General features: G+C 53.9%; 1 long non-coding RNA gene across 1 annotated transcript; it reads left to right on the top strand.

The window, feature by feature from the left end:
* Positions 1-326: 326 nt before the first annotated feature.
* LOC115837936 lies at positions 327-6,129 on the top strand. The gene is made up of 4 exons (XR_004032957.1): positions 327-602; positions 3,953-4,415; positions 4,897-4,949; positions 5,586-6,129. It is a non-coding gene; the product is annotated as an uncharacterized LOC115837936 (long non-coding RNA).
* The last annotated feature ends 2,003 nt before the right edge of the window (positions 6,130-8,132 follow it).

The following is an 8,132-nucleotide window of genomic DNA, read 5'->3' on the forward strand; positions in this document are numbered from 1 at the left end:
ACCCAGGGGCTGGTGGAGTGCCCTCTGGGACAGCTGGGGCTAGGCTGCCAGGGTCTGGGAATCCCGGCTTCCTTGCCTCAGGCACCTGCTGTTTTCTCTGGGCCTTGACTCTGGTGGTTGGCTTTTCGCATCCAGGTCTTCTGTCACCAACCACTGCTCAGACTTCAGGACCTTGGTGGAGAAGAGGGCGTTCCCAGGCCATCCATTAGCATTTATCATGTTCCTCCCATGTGCCCGGGACTGTGTCACGTGCCAGCATGGGGATCGGGAATAAAATGCCAGGCCTCACTGTGCGGGGCAAGTCAAGGGAAAAATCCTGGATTCAGCCGCACAAGCGGAGGGGCAGGAGGAGGACCTATCATAGCCTCCTCTTATGAAACCTTTTGTGCTGGGCCACTCCTGTACCCGCGTGACCTCACCTGATCCTTACAACAGCCTTTCGAGTGTGGCACCCTTGGATTCCCAGTTACAGATGAGGACACAGGGGCCCAGAGAGGCTGAGACTTGCCTGAGGCCACACAGCAAGTCAGGCATGGGGATAGCGAGGACACCAGGCAGCTTGCCCTGCGGCCCAAACCCTCGTCTTTGTCCAGCCACTAGAGGTAGGTATGTGGGGAGGAGGGAGGAGGCCTTCTTTTCTAACTTTGCAATTCTCTGTATATTCTAAAGTTTGTTCATTGGACGTGTTTCACTTTTGCAATCAGCAAGAAACGAAACCGAGAAAGCGTGTTGTTTTAGTAGAGATTCCTTATGAAGCTGTTTTCTCTCACCCTTCTGAACAGCCGACTGTCCCTGTGCCTCAGTTTCCCTTTCAGCCGCAGTGCTGGTGGGACAACACAGGGACACACACTTTGGGGAAAGCAAATTAGCAATGGCTCTTAGAAGAGGAAGAGTGTCTACCCTGCACAGCTCTACCTCTAGGAATTGACCATCAGAGTCTAGACAGCACCTGCCTGAGTCCTCGAAGACTCAGACACCGGGTGCCCGTAGTCAGTGTGGTGTGTAGTAGTGAACCTCAGGCAGCAACCTACATCTTCATCAACAAAGGCCTGGAAAACAGGACGTGGTGCATTCCCATGGTGGAATACCACACAGCTGCAGAGAGGGTTGGGGTATATTGCTAAGTGAAAAAAGCCAGCTGCGGAGCAGCGTTTTTTTTGTTTTGTTTTGTTTTTTGAGACAGAGTCTTGTTCTGTCTGGAATGCAGTGGTGTGATCTCAGCTCACTGCAGCCTCCACCTCTCAGGTTCAAGCGATTCTCCTGCCTCAGCCTCCCAAGCAGCTAGGATTACAGGTACTCTCCACCATGCCCGACTAATTTTTGTATTTTTAGTAGAGATGGGTTTTCTTTCTTTCTTTCTTTCTTTTGAGACAGAGTCTTGCTCTGTCGCCCAGGCTGGAGTGCATTGGCACGATCTCGGCTCACTACAAGCTCCACCTCCCGGGTTCATGCCATTCTCCTGCCTCAGCCTCCCCAGTAGCTGGGACTCCAGGCGCCCGCCACCACGCCCGGCTAATTTTTGTTGTACTTTTTAATAGAGACAGGGTTTCACCATGTTAGCCAGGATGGTCTCGATCTCCTGACCTCGTGATCCACCTGCCTCGCCTCCCAAAGTGCTGGGATTACAGGCGTGAGCCACCGCGCCCGGCCTAGAGATGGGTTTTCACCATGTTGGCCAGGCTGATCTCGAATCCCTGACCTCAGGGGATCCGCCCACCTTGGCCTCCCAAAGTGCTGGGATTATAGGCGTGAGCCACCGTGCTCAGACTATATTTTGATACTATTTGTAAAGCCAAAAACAAAAGAGGACAGAGAATGTATGTGGATTTTCTTGTGGGTGTTCAGACAATCTCTAGAAAGCATTAGAAGCCATTTTTAACAGGAGTAGGGCTGAGGGTCGGGAGCAGGGGGACGTCTCAGGTTTTTTCTCTTTTTTTTTTTCCCAGTTATTATGATTTATTATTACAAAATAGTTCGGGCCACTGAATAAAATATAAAGAATAGCATCCCTGGAGGCCAGGCATGGTGGCTCCCGCCTGTAATCCTAGCACTTTGGGAGGCTGAGGCAGGAGGGTTGCTTGAGCTCAGGAGTTCAAGACCAGCCTGGGCAACATGGCAAAACCCTGTCTCTATTTAAAAAAAAATTATCTGGGCGTGGTGGCACGTGCCTGTAGTCCCAGCCACTCGGGAGGCTGAGGTGGGAGGACTGCTGGAGCCCAGTAGGTCAAGGGCTGCAGTGAGCCAGAGATGGCGCCAATGCACTCCAGCCTGGGTGACAAAGTGAGATCCTGTCTCCAAAAAAGAAAAAGAAAAAGAATAACACCTACCACCCCCACCTAAAAAAGAAAATACTGCAGAGAAAACATAGCCCCTGCGAACCCCCCCACCCCAGTTACTCTCCTCCCCACTAAGAACTGGCTCTCTGAATCTGCAATTTCTCCTTCCCACAAGTGTCTACACTTTGACGTCTCACTGAGCACTCCCTGAATTCTGATGAATTTTGCACTTTTCTTCCATGTGGGTTACCTCTACCCCCCGGGAACGTAGAAAAATAAACGCTGCAGGAGGGTTCTGGCATTGTTACCCCTCCCAGACTGCTCCTGCAGCTTCAGTTTCCTGGCAAAGGGGCTGTCCCTCGCCTGGGCCCCCAGGGGACTCGAGGAGAACAGAGGAACTGGGCCGTGGAGCACATGAAGACCAGGGCACAAGAGCACAAGTGCGGCTGGCCTGGCTTCTGCAGGCCCGGGGCTCAGAGCCAGCAAGCTGGAGCCAGGCGGCCTCCTGGGCCTCCTCACAGCCGCTTTTGATAAAGCCCCTCTGTGCGTGGGGTGGGGAGGCCCGGCCGGCTGGAGCCAGCTCACATCTGGAGGCCAGCACAGGCCTGGGGCAGCCGGCGCGGCTGACAGCGGCGCCACCCCGAGCCACACGCCGGCCCTGGATAAACACGCCCGCGCCCACCCAGCCGCTCACCTTTCGCCCACAAGGCTGCCTTTCTTCTCGGACCCAGGCTGGGGCCACCACGAACATTCCTCCCAGGCACAGGGCAGAACGGGCCGCTGACCTCAAGGCTGAGTGATGCAAAAGAAGGGCTTGGAAAAGCACCTACTACCTGCCAGGCACTGCACGTATTTCAGGCTCACTGCTACCCTGGGAGCAGGGACATGTGGGCAAGAATGTACACACTGGAGCTAGGAAACCTGAGTTCCAATCCTAGCTCCAGCTGTGTGACTTCCGGTAAGTCACTTAACCTCTCTGAGCCTCCGTTTCCTCATCTGTAAACTGGCAATATAATAGTCCCCTTCTCAGAGGGCTATGTGACCATTTAAAAAGTTACTATAGTAAGTTGCTTGGAGGAGTGCCTCGCCCATGCGCTCAATACCACATTCAACAAAGTGATACTGCGGCTTTTCTGTGCCAGGAACGAGGATAAAGATGGTGAAAAATGGGGACTCAGGCCTCTGGGAGCTGTGTCTCTGCTCAGCTGAGCAGGAAGGGATGATCCTGAGGGGAACTCACAGAGCAACTGGCTCCCCCACCTTGTCCTGCTGCTGGGTGTCCTGGGACAAGGCTACCACCCAGCGGCCACCTAGCCAGGATCCAGCCCAGTTTGGAGACAGGCAGGTATGGGAGCAGGTCAAGGCTCCTTACCCCTTTCCCTGGGATATTACGACCCAGCACCAGCCTGGATCTCTTCCTTCTGTGCCAAGGTGTGGGCTCTGGGGTTGGTGGGTGTGGCAGGAGAGGCAGCCGGGTCACCTGACGCTGCGCCAGGTTCTGTGTGACCTTCAGAGACAGCTCCAGGTGCACACCGGGCTGTCTTTTCCTGGCGACCTCAACATATCCATCCCACTGCCTCCCTGGCCCTTTGTCTCCTCATCTGCAAGGGGCGGGGGCCCTAACAGCACTGGGTACCAGTTACTTCCCTGACCCTCTGTTTCCTTGTTTTCAAAAGGATAAGAGCGTCAGGTGCCAGTTGTGTCGAGGAGAGACCCTGTGAGAGAGGCTGTGGGAAAAACACAGTGCCTGGCACAAAGGGAGAGGTCTGAGTAAAAGTCAAGGTGGCTTCCTGGAGGAGGCCACTGTGCTCTCCGGAGAAGCAGGAGAAGCAGGAGAAGCAGGAATAGATGGAGTTTCCGGAAAAGGAAGAGGGAGAGGCTGTGCTCAGCGCCTGCGCCGTGTGTGGCTGGCCAGTGCAAACCGTCTGCAGGAGCTGAATCATTGAATCTTCCAGCAATCCTGTACTCCAGCCATCCCCATTCTACAGATGAGAAAACTGAGGCCAGGGGGTGGAAATAATTTATTCACTCAGGGAATGAAAGCCGGAGCCAGAATTTAAACCCAGCTGGCAATGATGCCCTCCTTCCTTCCCTCCTCGGGTCTTTACGGCGTCCTCACCGTGTGCTGGATTCACAGAGGTGAAGTGAACCCAGCATCAACTCTCAAGGAGCACCCCCCCTTACATCTCTGTCTACTCCCCACCTTGAACCCCACCCACCTTGCCCCCTCTGGGCCTCAGTTTCCCTCCTCGGAGCAATGGGTTCAATTTCTGCCACCCCTTCTGGCCCAGGGTCCCCAACTCAGGGCGGTGTGGAGGTGCGGCAGCCGAGGCGGCTAGTGAGGTGGGGGTCCTCCACCTGCTGCCACCCCCCAGTCCCCCATGAACCTGCTCGCCAGGCTGGAGCCAGCCGCCATCTGGAGCGACGGGCTGTTTATGGAGCCAGGCGGCGGCGGCCCTGGCCCTGACCCGGCCAATCTGGAAGTGATTAGCAGCCGGGGCTGGGGAGCATTTGGAGTTCTCATCAGTCAGCCAGGACCCCCCTCCCCAAAGCCCCACACCCCTGGCCGCCCAGAGCCAGGGCCACTCTGAGGGACTCTGAGGAGCCCCCTTTCTTGCAGGGCATTCCAGCTCGAACCTGCTCCAAGGCCAGGAGCACAGAACACCAGCAGAGGTGGGAGACCAGACTGGGCCACCCGCAGGCCGGGATGTGGCGGTGGGAGGGGGCGGGGCTGAGAGGGACGATTTGGGGCTTTCACTAAGGAAGGAAACCTCTTGCAGAATTTCTTTCAGTAGTGTTTGGTTTTGAATATCCACACAAGTGCACAGAAAAAAAAAAAGAACAACCCAAACAGCGTGGAAGGGGACAAAGGGTGGAAAGTCGGTGTCCTTTTCTCTCCCTCAGGTCCCCACTCCCCCCACCACTGCCGCCAGTCTCTTGCGTCTCTGAAATGGTGTGAGCATCTACACACTCATCTATCTGGTCAGCCTCTCTACCTTTTTCTACAAGTAGCAGCTTGCTTTACCTCTGTCCCACTCCTCCTTTTTTCTCCCTTGGATTAATCCATACTTCTACTACTACTACTACTGCTAATGCTTTTATTTTTAAATAAATTATTTAAATTATTATTTATTTAAGAGGCAGAGTCTCACTGTGTCACCCAGGGTGGAATGCAGTGGCACAATCATAGCTCACTGCAGCCTCAACCTCTAAGATTCAAGTGATCCTCCTGCCTCAGCCTCCTGTGTAGCTGGGACTACAGGTGCATGCCACCACACCCAGCTAATTTTTTGTTTTTTATTTTCCTAGAGACAAGTTCTCGCTGTGTTGCACAGGCCAGCCTCTAACTCCTGGGCTCAAAGGATCCTCCTGCCTCAGCCTCCCAAAGTGCTGGGATTACAGGTGTGAGCCACCATGCCCGACTTCATGATAATGTCAATAATAATCATAGCATGTCATAATAATCATAGCAACAGCAAAGTTTCTCTAGGGCTTAGTCTGTATCAGACACAGTCTGAGGCTTTATATCGGGATCCCCAACTCCTGGACTGGAGACAGTTACCCATTCGTGGCCTGTTAGGAACCGGGCTGCACAGTAGGAGGTGAGCAGTGGACAAGTGAGCATTACCGCCTGAGCTCTGCCTCCTGTCAGATCACCCACATCATTAGATTCTCATAGGAGCGCGAACCCTATTGCAAATTGCATATATGAGAGATATGCACAACACACAACCCCCCACACAACCCGCAGCCCCTTTCAGATTGTCTTCCACGAAACCGGTCCCTGGTGCCAAAAATGTTGGAGACCACTGCTTTATATGGATTAACTCATTAACCACAGGGTGAAGTGAACCTATCATGAGAGTCTGTTGTGGTTTATTTATTTATTTATTTGAGATGGAGTCTTGCTATGTCGCCAGGCTGGAGTGCAGTGGTGCGATTTTGGCTCACTACAACCTCCGCCTCCCGGGTTCAAGCGATTCTCCTGCCTCAGCCTCCCGAGTAGCTAGGATTATAGGCACCTGCCACCACACCAGGCTAATTTTTGTATTTTTAGTAGAGACGGGGTTTCACCATGTTGGCCAGGGTGGCCTCGAACTCCTGACCTTGTGATCTGCCCACCTCGGCCTCCCAAAGTGCTGGGATTACAGGCATGAGCCACCGTGCCCGGCCTGTTGTGTTTTGTTTGTTTTTGAAAGAAAGTTTCGCTCTGTTGCCCAGGCTGGAGTACAGTGGCTTGATCTTGGCTCACTGCAACCTCTGCCTCCCAGGTTCAAGCTATTCTCTTGCCTCACTCAGCCTCCTAAGTAGCTAGGATTACAAGCATGCACCACTATGCCCAGCTAATTTTTTTTTTTTTTTAATTATTTGTAGAGATGAGTTTTCACAATGTTGGCCAGGCTGGTCTTGAACTCCTGACCTCAGGTGATCCGCCCACCTCAGCCTCCAAAGTGCTGGGATTACAGGTGGGAGCCACCATGCCTGGCGAGGGTCTGTTGTTATCATCATCTCCATTTTGAGGATAAGGAAACAGAAGCACAGAGAAGCAAGGCACCTTCCCAACACCACACAGCAGTGACTGGAGAACTCAGGTTCAGGCCAGGCCTGTGGTCCAAAACTCCGCCCCATCCTGCCTGTCCGAGACTCCAGAATATTCTGCCATCTGGATGGATCCTGGTGGATTTGACGAGGCCTTGGGTGATGGATGCAGCATTGAGTTGTTTTCATCTGGGGCTGGTGGGAACTGTGTGGGGAACACCCCGGTGGGACGTCATCGCCTGGGGGTTGGGGTGTGGTTCCATTCCCAGAAGGGGCCTGGCTGGTCACAGGACTGAACAGCCCTCAGGCCCAAGGCCATTGCCCAACTGTCCTCCATGGGGAGGTGCTGACACCTGATCCCATCCCCTGCCAGGACAGTGGCAGCCCTGGCTCCCACATCGTGGGTCTGTTCCTAGGGAACTCAAGCCAGGTCTGACACGGCAGGGTTTGGGATACCTCTATCTGTGCTAAGCCTCACTCCAGCACATGCTTCTGCTGGGGCCAGAGTGAAGCATGAAGAACATATATCAAGTCTGGTCTCTGCCCCCGTCTGGTCATGTGCCCCCATCACCCTCTGGATAAGGCACAGCCCCCTCTCCCTTCCCTCCCCTCCCTCAGGCTTGGGTCACCCAGTGCCACAACCATTGTCTGATGGTTGTCTCCCCGGACAGGTGTCAGCCCCACCATGACAGAGATTTCGGCCTGTATTATTCATGTCCATGTCCCCAGAGCCTAGAGCAGAGCCTGGCGCATAGTGGGTGCTCAAAACATTTGTGTGTGTTTTTTTTGAGACAGGTCTCACTTTGTCACCCAGGCTGGAGTGCAGTGGTACAATCTTGGCTCACAGCAAACTCTGCCTCCCAGGTTCAAGCAATTCTCAAGCGATTCTCGTGCCTCAGCCTCCCAAGTAGCTGGGATTACAGGCGCCCACCACCACCCCCAGCTAATTTTTGTATTTTTAGTAGAGACGGGGTTCTTCCATGTTGGCCAGGCTCGTCTCGAACTTCTGGCCCCAAGTGACCTGCCCACCTCGGCCTCCCAAAGTGCTGGGATTAGAGGCATGAGCCACAGCTCAAAACATTTGTTGAATGTGAGCATGCATGAATGTATGATTATATTGAAAGAATGAGTGAGTCAGTGACAAGCCCAGCCTGACTGCCTTGGAGGGCTCTGTCAGCATGATGGCTGCCCTAAAGGTAGTGGGGTCCAGGCCCAGCCCTGGGGGAGGGGGAGAAGGTACAGCTGGAAGAGGAAGAAACAAACAAGGGTTTATAAAGCATCTACTTCACATTGGGCACCCTCGCCTTCCTATGGCCT

Source organism: Nomascus leucogenys, chromosome 13 (assembly GCF_006542625.1).
Source record: "Nomascus leucogenys isolate Asia chromosome 13, Asia_NLE_v1, whole genome shotgun sequence".
Lineage (NCBI taxonomy): Eukaryota > Metazoa > Chordata > Mammalia > Primates > Hylobatidae > Nomascus > Nomascus leucogenys.